Here is a 17,838-nt window from a genome sequence, read left to right as displayed (position 1 = left end):
ATCTTCAGTAGCAGGGAAAGCCGCCACTGTAGTGTCGGAAACTGTTTCTGGGGTAGAGGGGATAAATTGAGACCAAACTGGGAACTGTCTGGGAGAAAGACTCTGAAGAAACAGAGAAGGGACATAATCCTCCCCAGAAAATATGTGACCTGAAAAAGCTGCTGGAGTTTGAGGCAGTTTCGGGGGGAGAAAAGCCCCTTCTTCCGAATGCAGCTAGCAGAGGAACAGAGCCGCAGACAGATAGCTGAAGCTCTGCATCTGGCAGGGGAAGGAACAAGCAAAATGAGAATAAGATCAGTGGGAGAAAATCTCTCTGAAAGAGCTATGGAAAAGCTGTTGTACATGATCTTGTTTTTCACTGACTGGCTAAAGCAAACACAAGCCCCGAGGAAAGTTGCTATCAGAAATGCCAGCCTCGGTGCCGGCTAATGAGGCAGGTGTGGTTCTGATCCAGGGCCAGTGTCTGATGAAGTTGAAACACCTGTTAAAGCCAGCTGAGGAGAGAATAGAAACCTCCCAATGTGCCATAGCTGAAAATGTAAGATGCTTGTTCAAATCTCACATTGCAAAAGCAAAAAAAAAAAAAAAAAAAAAAAAAAAAAAAAACTGTTCAAACCTCCCGGGCAAGAATTTGTAAGCAAGTCTGGTAAAAGAGACTCTCAGATCCAAAAAGAACTATGGGAAATGATATAAGGGACTGATATGGGACTGATATAAGGGAAATGCATTCTGGGAAAGGTAGTTTTTCTGCTAAAGATGGCGACATTGCCCTGAAACACTTTTGTCAGCTCGAAAATACGTTCATGGTAAACTTAAAATACAGCTTTTAAAAGAATAAGGAGGAAAATCGTTTAAGAAAAGTCAGCTCCAATGACGGTAAGGAGCGTGGAACTAAGAAAAGTCAGCTCCCATGACGTTCCTATAAAGGAAGCGGAATGAAAGTGGCTCGATTAGTGTTTCTGAGGTTTTGTCACTGGTTTAATGCAAACAGTGAGGAATAAGAGTTCAGAGCTGTGCTGCTTTTGGCTTTACTAGCTTCTTTAGAAAAATACCTTATATCACCTAATAGCTGTGCAATATTGGCGAAGAGCTTTACAGAAGCTAAATAAGATAATTTCACCCTCAGCGTAAAGTTTTTCAGTAGAACAAACCAAAAGTACTGCTGTGATAGAAACGTTTGTTTGAGTTGAAGTTCTTAGGGGAGCTATTATGAATTTGGGTGAAGGGACAGCCTCTAGTTAAAAACTGTCTACCGCTGACAGTGCATCTCTGCCTGTCCGGAACTGCTGAGAGAACTCGCAACTTTGGGGTGTGGCTTTGTCCTGAGAGTGTTACAATCCCCTAGCAACAAGTATCACAACTCTATAATGACAACACTCACTAAATCCCAGTGCTTTATAGCAAAGCTGACTATAAACTGTAAACTTTAGAAATGATGTTGTACGTACTTCCTGTCTAGTTAAGAGAATCTTTCTGATAGATGGTGATAATAATTAAGAGTAAGAAGTAGAAAGACGAATATAAGATATGTGAGTTTGTAAAATTCTGTCTTGTTAGATCTGTGTTAAGAAATCTTTAGGTGTTTGCTAAGTTAGATATATGCTAATGGTAGCCTATATAAGTTTGTAAAATAGATCAATAGAGTTCCTTTAAGAATATAAGCTTGTAAGAAGTATCTAAGGTAGTCTTAAGACATGTAGTAATAAGCTTGTAAGATGCTAGTTGTAAATGTAAGTTTAAATAAGAAATAAGATAAGTATATAAGAATTAATAGGAAATATATTTGCTAAAGTAGTTCTATAAAGTATAAATAAGTAGATGTTAATATGTTGTATGTGAGTTTGTAAAAACGTGTAAATGTTGAATATGAGTCTAAATGCTTTGCAAGGCAAAAAAATGTTATATGTGAGTTTGTGAAAAAGTGTAAATGTTAAGTGTGAGTCTATTAATGTATATGGTGAAAACACCTGAGACACAGGAGATAGTGTCCTAGTAGACTGCAAAGTAGGCAGTCTAAATGATTTCAAAAGCTCCAGAAGCCGCTAAGAAGCTAAGAATGGCGGACGCCAGAACCAGCACAAGGCATCCGCAGCTGAGATCCGTGGAATATCAACGCAGCACAGAAAAACCTGAGCTAACAGCAAAAACGGTGCGGTTTAAAATCTTACTATAACTAAAAAGGTCTGTCTGTGGGAACAAAAGTTGCAGAGACGCTTGTTTGAACAAAAATTATTAACTGCAAAAAGTTTTGGTTAAAAAAGTTTCTTCATATTTGGAAGTAAAAGCCTGATACCAGAATTTATTTCTTATTTAAACTTTTTGAACTTAAAATGAGATAAAATTACAAAAACATTTTGGTTATGGATTTCTTCAAATTTGGAAGGCTAGTACCAATATTTATCATTTGAATTTTGGTACTTAAATGAAATGAACAAGAGAGATTTCATTGCAATGGGACAATTTTGAGCTTACTTATAGTAATGACCTAGGAACGGTTTTCTGGAATTGGGTTAAAAAAGAAACTGTTTAAATGAAGAAATGTATTTCTACTTAGAATCAAGATGCAATTTTGTGTATGCGTATATGCTTTATTAACTGGTGATTTATGAGTTGTTTTGTGAAACTGTTTATGTAAAAATGAAATTACTTATGGAACTGGTTTTATGTTAGAAATGGAACTGTTCAAACATATAAGTTTGGGTTCCTCTAACTAGGTTTGAGACTTTGTTTAAAAAATTATAAAGAAAAGGAGGAGTTATGAGATTGAATTATGTTCGCAGAAACCTATTGATATTAATGCACCCTGGTTTTGTGGAGTTAAGAAAATGTTTAAGTTTGATGTGAATACATCGAAGTTTTTCCTATGTTCTGTTAACAAGAAAATTCAAATGACTAAGTTAAAGTTGTAAGACGGAGAAAATTGTTAACTATATATAGCACCATATATGCTAATTCTAATGGTTCTATTAAGAGTTTGCTTTGAGTTGTAAGATTGAGAGAATTGTGATTATGTATAGCAATATTTGTTAACCTGTTAATGGTAATGATGAAGCTAAGGGATTCTTTAAGTTTGTAGTCGCCTTAAGAGTTTTGGTTTAGAAAGGGCTTGAGGCAGCTAAGACTGCTGTGGTCACCTTGGACCTAATTCAAAAGAGAAATGCCATCTATATCATCCTCTACTCCCATACTGGGAGGTGTAACAGCTATGGAGATTGCTGTAAGCCATTAATAGTTATTTTTTTATATATTAAGAAGGGGGGACCTGTGGGAGCCCGTTCTGGGGTTCCTCGTGGCTTTACCCAGCAGGTCCGAATAGAGGATGATCAGGACCACGGGCCTGAGTGCAGGTGTCTGAGATGGCATGCACTTGGCTGTGCTGGGGGAGGAGGTCTTTTGCTCCACCCCTTGGCGTCTCTATAAAAACCCTGGACCAGAGACAGTCAGGGCCTGTTGGAATAGGTTCCAGGCCCTCTCGAGGCTATCCTTTATTTTCTATCTGTTTATCTCCGCAACATTCTCCACTATAAATCCTTCTATCTAATATTTCCTGCTGATCGCACTCAAGAAAACTCTGGGAAGCTGTGGGGGTGGTGGGTAAACGCCCCACAGCAGAGCAGGGTATCAACTACCAAGCCACATTATACATTGGAAAACAGTGAAATCAGCTTTTAATTTTGTATTTTAAATTGTAGCTTCAAATGAATTTTAAATCCTTAATTTTTTTTTTCTGAGACAGTGTTTCTCTGTGTAGCTTTGTGCCTTTCCTGGAATTCACTCTGTAGCCCAGACTGGCCTCGAACTCACAAAGATCCACCTGGCTATGCCTCTTGAGTGCTGGGATTAAAGGCATGTACCACCACCGCCCGGCTTGCATTTTTAAATTCTTAACATAGCCATTTACATATTATTTTTCGGAATGAAATAAAATGGGAAAATAAATATCAAAGATTTTTAAATCTGCTAACAGTGGCTTCCTTCAAAGAAATATGAAGCAATAGAAGTTTTATCAGTAGAATTAAATTACACAGAAGACATTTCTTGTTCTAAAACTTCTCACACTTAAGATTACATGAATTTTCACCTTCTAGTTCAATAACAACAGGCTAATCTGTAACACTATTATTATTATTGAAACTGTCTTTTTCCTGTCTTCTCTGAAGGCATGAGCTACATCACTTTGGTCATGTAAAAGTGCATGCCTGTTCCAGTATCCATTCTTTGTTACTCAAAACTCAAGTCCATTTTTAGTAAAATTCTAAACCGCTTGGTATGTTTTGTCCCTCTTGGGTTCTCGGGTCTTAGGTTTAACTCTTCTTGATTGGTAATGAAAAACAATTAGTCATAATTTTTTTCACTAAGACAAATACACAACATCATTTTAGAAGAAATAAATAAATCTTTATTTGTACTCATGGATTCAGAAGTTTCAGTACACTTGCTTAACAATGGCAGAGCACCTGCATCCCTCTATTGAAGGGAGGAAGCAGCAGGGAAGATGATCTCCAATCCCTCCCCTTCTCTTTCTCTATTCATTGCCCACACTACCACTGACATCATGGGCTAGGCCCTGCCCAAAGATGCTCCTTGTAAAGACCTGGTTTTCCCTGTGCTTTATCCAACCTTGGTTTCAACAATTCTTGCTCATATAAGCCCTCCTCTTTCTCGCTAATTAGACTCTCGGAGCTCCACTCGGGGCCGAGCCATGGATGTCTGCATCCAGATTCCTCAATAGCCAAACAAATGGAAACACATGAACTATGAACCAAAGGCTGAGGGGCCCCCAACTGGATCAGGCCCTCTGAATAGGTGAGACAGTTGATTGACTTGATCTGTTTGGGAGGCATCTAGGCAGTGATACCAGACCCTGGGCTCATTGCATGAGTTAGCTGTTTGAAACCTGGGACTTATGCAGGGACACTTGGCTCAATCTGGGAGGAGGGGACTAGACCTGCCTGGACTGAGTCTACCAGGTCATTCTCAGTCCTCGGGGGAGGCTTTGCCCTGGAGGAGGTGGGAATGGGGGGTGGGCTGGGGGGAAGGGCAGGGGGGCAGGAAGGAGGAGAACAAGGGAATCTGTGGCTGTTATGTAGAACTGAATGGTATTTTAAAATAAAATATAATTAAATTTTTTAAAAAAAAGACCTGGTTTTCATGATAATCACTCCTCTGGTGGCCTTTTACAAGTAGTAACTCTCTTATTTAGACATTTATACAGAGTTCAACTGACTCTCTTCCTTCTTGTAACATGAAAACCATTTTTGCCCTTCAGGAAGAGAATGATAATTTATTCTTGAGTAAAATAATACCTAGTTATAAACTCATTAAAACTGATTGGAACTGTCTGAGCACATGAGAGTTTTCAAAACATGTCAGTAAAACAAAGCCAAAGAACTTCAGAACAAGAAAATCAGAGCAACCTCACCTGATTATTCTAAAGAGGAGACACAGCATGGAGATGTGTGGGTCCCCATGTGTATGTTAAGGGACAGAAATGCAGAGAATTCCTGATTGTCCTAGGGATTCTAGCTCATATCAGTCCCCACTGCTGACATGGCCTAGTAAAGCTGTCAATCATCCACCTACATTTGGACCCTCCAGATATGACCCTGTATCTCATCTCTGGAGCTGAACTTATCTTTGGGGTCAGGTCAACTCTTTGGCCCTTGGCTTGGCAATACTAACACCTATAAGAAAACGTAAACATTCATACAGAACTATAGTTAGTTCTAGAAGCATCCAAGCCATCAGCAGACTTTATGATGTTGACCTTTGTGCAATGGAAAATAGCCTATGAATATTAGATAGTAGAACTGGCCAGGAAGCATACCCATAGCACAGACAGCCCGCCTTAACTGTGGTCCCTAAGCGTTTGTCCATCTGCACAGGTATTGCCCTTGCTTCTGTGGCTGCCATGGTCCTGTACTCACCTTCTCTCAATCCTGAGGCCAGGTTCAACGCATTGATATTCTGACATATATGAAAACCAATGAAATACAAACAAAATATAAAATCTTTTGAACTCTGATGTTTATTCCTTATTCTTAACAAACATGCCAAGCTAAAGTGAAATCATGTAACTGAACATGCTGACAGTGAATGAGAAGCATTTGGGATTTTGCTGTAATGTGTTGGCGAATTCCCTTTAAATCTAAGACTAATCAAGAATGAAAGTGATATTTTAAATGCATCAAAAATAAGAATATTTACCTTAGTTCAATGAAAACATTTATTTTTTTTATATAAAGCACCCTATTATTTCTCTCAGACTTTTCTTTCATGTGCTTCAACTCCTCAATTGAATTGCCATTTTATTCTGTAATATTTCCCATGGACCTTTCATATCATAACAATGAACTCTCATATCTGAATTACATGTAATATATTAAGATTCACTAATAATATCAAGGATATATCATTATTTCAACAAATATTTGTTGATATCAATACAATGGTAGAATTAATATGAGCAATATTCTACTAAGTCTCCACAAATTTAAAAAAAAAAAAAAACATAATCCATGTGATCAAACTGTGAGAAGCACCGAATTGCAAGTGACCATTGCAGTCAATAAGCAAGAATGGATAAAATACAGAAATATTAATAGAGTTATAATGGAAACAAAGAGTAGAAAGAGTCCCAGTCTCCTCTCCCCAACTCTTGCTTTGGAAAAAAGAGAAAAGGGAAATCTCTAGGAGCAAACACAAAAGAGTAGATTATTTTCCCAACAAGCAGACGCTGGGAAATTACTCAGGGCTACTGTCCAATATCATTGTCTTAAATATTCAGTCAAGTGAGATACAGAACCCACAAGGAACTGCAATCCCATCACTCTGCTGAGAAGAGCAGCCAATACAGCACAACCGAGTCTGGCCCTCAAATCATGAGAACTAGGACTCGGGTAATTTTTTTTTTAAGTTTTCTGTGAAAGCAAACTAAAATTTGGAAATGCAAATTGAAAAATGGTTCATTTGACTCATTTTGTACAAATTGAATTTCAATCCAAACACCTTCCTTACTTCGAACCTTACAGTGTCTTTTAAAAGTCATAGAACATGGCACATTGTGGGTCACTGTGTCAATATATTTTACATATTACTTTATGTTAATCTCTGTGAATCAAAAAACTGGATTGGAGTGGTACTGTGGTGTTTCCAAGCATGCAAAGGGAAATCAAAGCCAATAACTAACAGTTTGTGTGCGAAGAGCAGTCATCGTCCTCTTCTTTATAAGAAGCCAAATGGAATAATTTTCCTCCTAAAGATTAAAACCTTCTGTGAATTGAATTAACTATATCCTAGGAGAGTTTCAAACCTTTCCTTATTGGTCAATTAACTTCTCACTCAAAGTTCCAAGTATTCATTCTTGAAAAGTCATTCTGTATGTATTCATGCTGGTTTCAGAAGTTACAGTAAGATATTATCCCAGGATGTGACAACAGTAAAACATAAAAATAACCAGAGGATTATATTTCTATGAAAAGTACAGTTTCCCTTTGGTACTGAAATGAATTAGACTGCCCTATTCTATAATTTAGATCACAACAGGTTTCCTGGTGTTCTTGACCTTAAAATCTTTTTGCCCCTCCATGCTGTGTTGTTCTCTGAGTTGTATATGCAGGATCTTTAGTGTAGATGTTATCTGTTGAGGCTGGGATCCCCTCAATAGTTTGATCCCTGTATTGAATCTACTTTTGGTGACCTGTGATAGGATTCATTTGCAATAAAACTTATCTGTGGATATAAGGATAAGATTTAGAATACAGTAAGGTTTTGTGCTAGTCTAACAAGTAGAGGTAGTGGATTCTTTTTATATTTTATAATTAATTTAATTTTACTTATCAGCCACAGATTCCCCTGTCCTCCCTCCTCCCACCTCCAGCCCCCCCCCACCAACCCACTCCCCATTCCCACCTTCTCCAAGGCAAGGTCTACCCAGGGGATTCAGGTCATCCTGGTAGATTCAGTTGAAGCAGGTCCAGTCCCCTCCTCCCTGCACCAAGGCTGAGCAAAATGTCTCAGCATAGGCTCTAGGTTCCAAAAAGCCAGCTCATGCACTAAGGACAGGTCCCAGTCCCACTGCCTGGGAGCCTCCTAAATAGTTCAAGCTAATCAACTGTCTCACTTATCCAGAGGGCCTGATCCAGTTCCATGGGGGCTCCTCAGCTATTGTTTCATAGTTCATGTGTTTCCACTAGTTTGGCTATTTGTCCCTGTGCTTTTTCCAATCACAGTCTCAATATCTCTTGTTCATATAATCCCTCCTCTCTCTCACCGATTGGACTCCTGGAGTTCCACCTGGGGCTTGGTGGTGGAACTCTGCATCTGCTTCCATCAGTCACTGGATGAGAGTTCTATCATGACAGTTGGGGTGTTTGGCCATCTGATCACCAAAGTAGGTCAGCTCAGCTTTCTCTCAACCATTGCCAGTAGTCTACTGTGGAGGTGTCTTTGTGGATTTCTGGGGACCTCTCTAGCACTCTACTTCTTCTTATTCCCATGGGGCCTTCACTTATTATGGTATCTCTTTCCTTGTTCTCTCACTCTGTTCCTGATCCAGCTGGGACCTCCCACTCCCCTAAGCTCTCTTTCCCCCAACCCTTGGCCTCCATTACCCCCCCACCCCGCGTCCAGTTTGCTTATGTAGATTCTAAGGTCCACAACCACACTACTTCTGGAATGTTGTACACAACCACACTACTTCTGGAATGTTGTCTACATGTCTAGGCATGATATTCCTCCTGTTGAAAGGGCCTTAAGTCCAGTTAGACCACTGTTTGCCACCACTAATGTGTAAGCACCGCTTATTGCACCTTTATGGATATTTTTCCCTGATGATAATTGTTTCTGATTCAAAGGTAGTGTTGCAACTGTGTAGGACTATTGATTGCCTAACCTCCCTTAGAAGCTTGTACAGTATTGCCTGGTACTATGAAAGCTAGACTGCAGGATGAAGTCTTTCAAGTTTGATCCAACTCAAATTATGAGTCCTGTATCCTAACTATGAGGTGTCTTCAAAAATACTGTCTCTTTTTTTATATAATTTTTTAAAGATTTAATTATTACATATACAGTGTTCTGCCTGCATGTATCCCCGCAGGCAAAAAAAATAAAAATAAAAAAAATAAATAAATAAAAAAAATGCCAGGCAGTGGTGGTGCACGCCTTTAGTCCCAGCACTTGGGAGGCAGAGCCAGGCGGACCTCTGTGTGTTCGAGGCCAGCGTGGTCAACAGAATGAGATCCAGGACAGGCACTAAAACTACACAGAGAAACCCTGTCTTGAAAAAGAAAATATCTCACATTCAACATCTGAGAGACTCACCAACAGTCCTTGTTTCCTTGGGAGTGTTGCTGGAGGGCTTCTCTCCAGGTTCCCCAAGCCCCGCAGCCCCACAATCCACTTATAAAATAATCACTCAGACGCTTATATCACTTATAAACTGTATGGCCGTGGCAGGCTTCTTGCTAACTGTTCTTTTATCTTAAATTAACCCATTTTTATAAATCTATACCTTGCCACGTGGCTGGTGGCTTACCAGAGTCTTTACATGCTGCTTGTCCTGGCGGTGGCTGCAGTGTCTCCCTCCTCAGCCTTCTGCTTCCCAGAATTCTCCTCTCTCCTTGTCCCACCTACTTCCTGCCTGGCAACCTACTTCCTGCCTGGTCACTGGCCATCAGTGTTTTATTTATATAGAACAATATCCACAGCATGGGAGGAACAACCCTTCAAAAGATTTTTTATGCTTGGCACTGGGGTCTTTGTTAGTCTATGGTTCTTTGGAGGCATAACTTCATTACACACACACACACACACACACACAACCTCTATGTTTGTATATATACATACAGATATATAGGCATACACATACACTTATATGAATTGTGCATAATTCTAGTTAAATGTAAAATATAATACCATGACACTGTATCAGTAAGCCTTTGTGTTATGTGTTCCTTGTGCTCTGTTTCCTTCTGTACTGACCCCCAGCACTAGTTAGAGCCCACCTCCCTTGGTTTTTTTTTATTCCTACTTCTTATCTCCTGTATCCCACTGTTCCCCTCTCAAACCCAAGCCCTTGTGCTGACCTATGTAATTCCAGTTACTTGGCAAACTGAGGCACTGTGGGTCTAATTATAATTTAAAAACAACAGTCATCCTCAAATTGTGGGATCTTCTTCATGTTAGTACTGAAGTATGTAGGTACTGCACAAAATACTGAAACTCCAGAGAAATAAAGAAGTCTGAAAATTTGCAGGCAACAAGAGAATAAGATGGAATTCTGGATTTGATTCTCAAAGAAAAAAAGATGACATGTGGGATGAAATACAAATGAAATGTAAAATCCTTTGAGCTTCAGTGTTGGATACTTATTCTTAGCAGACATGCCAAGCTAAAGTGCAATTATCTAACCTAAAAAACTGACAATGAAAGAGAGCACTTGATATTGTGGCATAATATGTTGGAAAATTCCCTGTAAATCTAAGAATACTCTAGAATGAAAATGATATTTTGAAATGAACCAAAACTCAGAATATTTTTCTTAGTTCAATAAAAACATTTCATTTTATCTACAAAATATCTTAAAATTCTCTCTCAGATTTTTTTCATATGCCTCAACTCCTCAACTGGATTACATTTCTCCCAGACCTTGATGACAATAAGTCATCAAATGTGAGTCATGTGTATCAAGTATCAAGATTCTGTAATAGTGTCCAGGATAAATGATTCTTTCAACAAATATTTGTTGGTTCTCAGCCTCTGCCCAGGGACCTCTGAGAAAATGCTTCTCAGAAGTGAGGGAAAGGTTTCTATAATAAGTTCATACACACAGGCAAATGTTCTTCATTCTATGTGCTCTTTATTTCTTCCATCTTTATTCTTCTATATTTTTCTTCTCTTTATTTTTATTCTTCTCTCCATCTTTTTTCTTCTACCCATTACAAATTCCTAAGCATATATATATATACATATATATATATATACATTTATTAACAAATTGTTAGTAATTTTAAAAACTACATAGCAAATTCTCAGGGACAAGCATTCTGAGAAGAGTCACAGCTGGCAAAGACTTGGTGAGGTTAATTGATTGACAACAGCGGCAGATCATTCAGGCTCATCTCTCAAAGGGATAGCTACAAGGGTACAAGCGAAGAAACTGAGCCGATGAGAAATGTAAGGAAAAGGCAAAGAATACGTATACTATTTTACATTTCTTAAGTGTGATTAATACTATCTGGCCATGGTTAGTCAATTAATAGCCTTTTTTCTGTTAATCACCTGAATCTCGGGACCTAAACATAGTCTACTAAGCCTGAAATCTTGCATTATAAACTGGTGTACAAATAAATACAAAGTGTTAATTGATTTTTGAATCAGAGTAGGGAGGGGCCAGTGGAGGAAGCTGAGGGCAACACAGGTGCTATTGATGTCTTGAAGGACTAAGATATACCAGGGCCAGACACCTGCACTATCACTTCTAGTTCGCTCTAATTCTTTTTGAAGGGTTTTAATCCAACAAGGCCAGGTACCTGCAATTCCATTCTGTGAAAATTCCACAAGGACACTTCATTTGGCCAGCTTGCCTTGTCAGTGACTAAGGATGGAGAACAAGACCTCTAAGTGTCTACCATCCACATGGAACAATAGACCTAGCTATGAAGCATATTTTAATGTTTCTGTTCATCAAAATTATACAGTTAAATAAGAAACCATCTTTTAGACTAACCACAATTATGTGTGCCCATAAGATTAAGATATAATCAAGAGATTACATGTACACATTACGTGGAAATGCATGTTAAATGGGAGATATCATTCTGTTAAGGAAGGAATGCAGTTCCTAGAGAAGAAATGAGATGGTACATGAAAGAAACACAGACAAGGAGCAGCTGGTCATTTATAGTCAGTAACCTCATGGCCTTGCCAAGTGGGGATTCCCATCAAAGAGTCATTCATTTGGTGGGTTGACACATGAACATCAGTTATCACCTGCTGTATACTCTCACAGTCAACAGGAAAGTAGATCTCTGGGAGAAACAGACGATTACCAAAGCAATGAAGGAAGAAGTACTTGGACCATATTGATCTGCTGACCATCATGATGTAGACAGATTACTTACTGTTTTATCCTTTGTATCTAATGTATTATCATATGACATCATTGAAGTACTGTATCTAAAATTAAAATAAATCAAGATCACAGTATATCTTTAAAGGTAAAGGTAGCAGATAAAGTAAGAATTTTAAATTAGACTTAACAAGAGTTATTTTAAAACCATTAGTTATTCCCCAACTAGAATATGTGGATTGGAATTCACATTGCCAAGTTAACCTTCTTCCTCTGTCCTGGTAGAAAAGATCCTGTAAAGACAATGGCTAGTCTTTTTTTTTTTTTAATTTGATAAATTTATTCATTTATTTTACTTCCAGACCAGAATTCCCTTGCTTCCTCTCCTACCATTCCCTCCACCCTCTGCCTCCCCAGTCCTCCTCTCCTCTGCTTCTGTTAAGAAAGGGGCACTTCTCCCATGGTTATCAAGGAAGCATAGCATATACAGGTGAGGTAGGACTAGGCTCCACCTCTAAGGATTTAGATAGTGTACTCAATAAAGGATAGAGTGAAGAGCTTCCTTCCACCCATATCATGATATTTATAGCATCATTTTTTATTTTATTTTATTTATTTTTTTTTTTTTTTTGGTTTTGGTTTTTCGAGACAGGGTTTCTCTGTGTAGCTTTGCGCCTTTCCTGGAACTCCTTTTGGAGACCAGGCTGGCCTCGAACTCACAGAGATACGCCTGCCTCTACCTCTCGAGTGCTGGGATTAAAGGCGTGCGCCACCACCGCCCGGCTGCATCATATTTTTAAATGCATTAAATTGAATGGATCAACAGAGCTAACTTTTTCTTTATTAAGAAAATTTCTACTCACTCCTCATGCTATCCACAGACCAGCCTCCTCCCTCCTCCCACTCCCCAGCCCTCTTTCCCAAGCCACCCCACATCCCCACATCCCCCAAATCAAGGTCTCCCATGGGGAGTCAGCAGAGCCCAGCTCACTGAGCCTAGGCAGGTCCAAGTCTCTTCCCACTGCACCAAGGCTGTGCAAGGTGTCACACCACAGGCACCAGATTCCCAGAAGCCTGCCCATGCACCAGGGACAGATCCTGATCCCCCTGCCTGAGTGCCCCCGAAACAGTTCAAGCCAAACAACCGTTTTCGTGTCCAGAGAGCCTAGTCCAGTCCCATGGGGGCTCCACAGCCACCAGGCCAGAGTTCATGGGTTTTCACTAGTGTGGTTCGTCATCTCTGCACATCCTCCCATCATGATCTCGATGTCCCTCACCTGCAGTATCTCTCCTTTCTCTCATCAATTGGTTTCCCGGAACTCAGCCTGGTGCCTGGCCATGGATCTCTGTATCTGCCTCCGTCTGTCACTGGACAAAGGCTCTAGAATGACAACTAGGTTATTTGCTAGGCTGGTCACCAGAGTAGACCGGTCCAGGCACCCTCTGGACAATTGCCAGCAGACCAAGGTGGGGTCAACCTTGTGGATTCCTGAGAGCCTCCCCAGCACCCTGTCTCTTCCTATTCCCATGATGTCCTCACCTATCATGGTATCTTCCTCCCTGCCCTCCCACTCTGTCTCTATTCCAGCTTGACCCTCCCATTTCCCTATGTTCTCATCCCCCACTCCTGGCCCTCTGCCACCACCACCCCCACACCCAGTCCACTCATGTAGCTCTCATCCACTCCTCCTTCACAGGGTCATCCATGTGTCCCTCCTAGGGTCTTTTCCTGTTAGCTAGCCTCTCTGGAGTTGTGGGTTGCGACAATGGCTAGTCTTTATTGACATAGGATGTCTGGGTAAGTCAACAATTATACCAAACCACAAATTACATAAAAACACAATGTCACCTTCACCTGTAGCTAAACTAATTGAAATTAGTTTAATTTTTACCATTTAAGAATATACAAAGAATTCAAGAATCCTACAAGTAGAGTCTTTCACTCTAGGCTTGAGGGAATCTTTTCTAACTAAGGAAAGTATCTGTTTGACTTCATTTCCCAGGAATTTACTGTGAAAGGTAACCAATTTTGAAAATTCAGTTATCTTATATAAAGTACCTCCTAACGAGGACAGAACACCAGAAGAACAAGGCCCTCCAAAACAACTGAAAAAAAGCTCATGTGAACTCACAGAGACTGAAAGAGGAACCACAGGGTGGATACCAGGTCCTCTGCATATATAAGATAGCTTTCAGTTAGTACTTTTATGGGACTCCTGAATGTGCAAACATGTGAGTCTCTGATTTTCATCCCTTTTCTTGGGGCTCTTCTATTTTTCTCTTGGCCTGTCTTGTCCAACTTTGATATGATGGTTTTCATTCTAACTTTTGTTAGAATTTTGTTATATTTTGTTGTTATCTCTTAGAAAACTGTTTTTTCTATGGAGAGACAGAAAGGGAGTGAACTGAATGGAAGAGGATGTGGAGAGGAACTGCGATGAGTAGAGGTAGAGGAAATAGTATTTTATATTATTATATTATATTATATTATTAATTATATTATATTATATTATAATTATATTATATTATTATATTAATTATATTAGAAAAAAGCTATGTTAAGTAAAAAGAGGGAAAAAATACCTCATGATGACTTGGGTGTAATCATCTTATTTTTCTGTTTAATTTCAAATCTTACAATACTTATTAAAACAATCTAGCTTTTCCTTCATCAGTAAAAATGATTTATAAATTCTCTCTAATAAGTCCATTAGTCAAAAATATTTCTTTCATACTAACATTCTTTTATCAAAAACACATGCTTTATATCTACATATCTTTTCCACTTGGTATTTTTTGTAAATAAAAGTAATCACATTTGGGTCAGCAAGATAGTTCATGTAGTAAAGATGCTTTCAGCCAAACCTGTTGACCTTAGTTCAATCCTTAGGAACCACATGTGGAAGGAGACTGTCTTACAGGTTTTCTATTGCTGTGAATAGACTCCATGGCTATAGCAACTCATATAAGGAGACATTTAATTAGGGCTGGCTTACAGTTCAGAGTTTTAGTCATTATCATCATAGTGGAAAGCATGGTATCATGTAAGCAGACCTGGTGCTGGAGATGAGCTGAGAGTTCTACATCCAGATTGGATGGGCAGGCAGCAGGAAGAGATTGAGACACTGGGCCTAGCTTGAGCATTCAAGACATCAAAGCCCACCTCCACTGACACACTTCCTCCAAAAAGGCCACACTCACTCCAACAAGGCCAAACCTCCTAATAATGCCACTCCTAGCAGGACCCTTTTCATTCAAATCATTATGGAAACTATGTATTATCCAAATTGTCCTCCGACATCCACATGTATAATATGGCATATATTAATCACTACACACACACACACACACACACACACACACACACACACACACCAACACCAATAAATTTCAAAAATAAATATTACAAATAAAACTTGGTAGATTACATTGAATCACAGAAGTTAGTTATTATATACCGCAAAAGAGAAATTATGTCCATCATACAATAAAATGCATTAAGATTATTTCTAAATTCCAAGGTATTCCTGAATGTTTTTGAAAAGAACTTCTTTACCTAATTATATTTATGCATATGTGTTTATATAGCGAAAGCAAAGTGGGAAATTTGTCTCAGTATAGCTCATGGGGACCAGGAGACAAGAAAGAAGTATAGTTAAAGGCGTTTTGAAATCTAAAGAAGCATTTTCAATGTATGAAATTTAAATATAGATTAGTTATTTTAGACTGTAATATGGAGGTTATGACCTCCTGTGTATCAAACTCTGGTTCTCTGGAATAGCAGCAAACGCTCTTAACCGCTGAGCCTACTATTGAGCTTTCTAGATGTCATTTAAATAAGTAAAAAAGCTGTACCTTTGTCTGTGTTGCCCAAAGCAGATCACTATCTTAAGAGAATATAGGTGACATACACAGGACCACATTTTAGGTATATATCAGTGTATTGAATTTTGATCTGAAGATTTAAAAATCTTGTAATTATCATCAATATAGTTATAACTCTTTCTGTTTTCATTTTCATAACCATTTTACAACCTAGTTTGACTTCCTAATTGCATTTTTATCTTTATCATTTTTAGAATATTCTGTCTTAAGACAAGTCTGACTTTTAATCTTATCTTTTTAAGTTGTCTTTCTTTTTCCTTTAACCATTTTTACAAAAATGCATCTTCATATTTACATCATTGCAACCATTCTCTCTGTTCTGCGTTCTGGATTTCCTTCTATTTTTTTAAATATCATGGGATATAATAGCTTAAACACAGACCTTTACAAGCATACTAAAGAGAAAAACACATAACTCTATGTTATTTACCCATTAGCCATGCAATTACAGTTTTATCTATGAAGGAATTTGCTCCCCTAAAGCATTTAGAGATAGCAAAGAGTTGATTCTTCATATTATCACAAGCAAAGGCAGACTGATTTACCAGAACACGCTTCATGGAGCTGGTTCCAGGAATGGAATCTGTGTAATCTACTTTCACAATCAGAACTGAAATAAGTCAGAAAGCAGTAGCCACAAGCTGAATCCCAGAAAGACAAAGCCAAATAGATGGATCTACTTAGTAAAGAACAGAGGAGTGTTAGAACCTATTTCTTAGAGATTCCAAAGCAGACTAAAGATCACCTGGGACACCCAGCCTTATGGACTGAACAACTATCCGATTCTTGGACTCTTGGTAGATAGCCATTGTTGGATTAACTAGACTACAACCAATAAGCCAATCTAATAAACTGCCTTTTAATAAATATAGATCCATTCTATCAGTTCCTCTAGAGAACCCTGACTAATACAGGACTTTTTGTGAAGTAAAATTAAAACTTAATTTTGTGAGTACATGATTATGACACTGAATAAAATAATTTGAAAAGGGGAATTGATAGGAAACAGCTTATGAGACAATTGATTTCTCAAAGCTACAATTAAGAAAGATTCTTTCTGTGGATTTCCACAGACACTCATGTGTCTGAGACAAGAATGAATGTGTTCGACAATGGCCATGAATCCTCTAGATACTCAATATAAGGTCATTTATTCTAGAAACTTGTTTCAAGTCTTAGTTCAACATCCATTTGACTTTTACTACTGGACAATTTACTAAGTGTTCTTTTAGGATTTTTCCAGGCATATGATAGTTATACATCTGTATTTTCCACCTTAAATTTGTTTTAGTATTAGAATGACATAATCACAAAGAATGAATTGATAAATATTTCCTTTATTCATTTTCTAGAACAGGCTGTGTACAGCTATTCTACTTTTTTATTTTTTGGCAGAATTCTGTGGTAAAAGCACATAGGCCTGGAAATTTTCTTTTAGAGGTTTTAAAGTTACGAGTTCATTTTCTTCAATGGTACAGAAAAACTCAGATATCTATTTCATATTGAGGACATTGGTAGTTCATGGTATGTCACCATCTATCTAATCAGACCTAGTTTCTTACTATTTCTGGTAACCTTTCATTGTTTAGGATATTTAATGTACTTATGTTTAATCTTATGAAAAGTGAGCTGATTTACATGTCATTTTCAAACAATCTTGAGTGAAATGTACAGAATTATGAATGCTCACTTCTCTAGGACATTCATTATTCTTAATTGTTTCATCAGATGACTAGGCTTGTATATTACGTTGAACCACATCCTCTATATAGTGATTACTTACATACCCATAAAATGAAATCAAGATGTAATTGTTATGTTTTCTGTTTAAACTTTAGTAATCTATTTAATAGATTTTTCCCTGTATAATTATTTACCTGTGC

The sequence above is a fragment of the Peromyscus maniculatus genome, chromosome 21, assembly GCF_049852395.1.
Source record: "Peromyscus maniculatus bairdii isolate BWxNUB_F1_BW_parent chromosome 21, HU_Pman_BW_mat_3.1, whole genome shotgun sequence".
Taxonomy (NCBI): domain Eukaryota; kingdom Metazoa; phylum Chordata; class Mammalia; order Rodentia; family Cricetidae; genus Peromyscus; species Peromyscus maniculatus.
The sequence above is the reverse complement of the archived record's forward strand: the minus strand, read 5'-3'. Positions refer to the sequence as shown.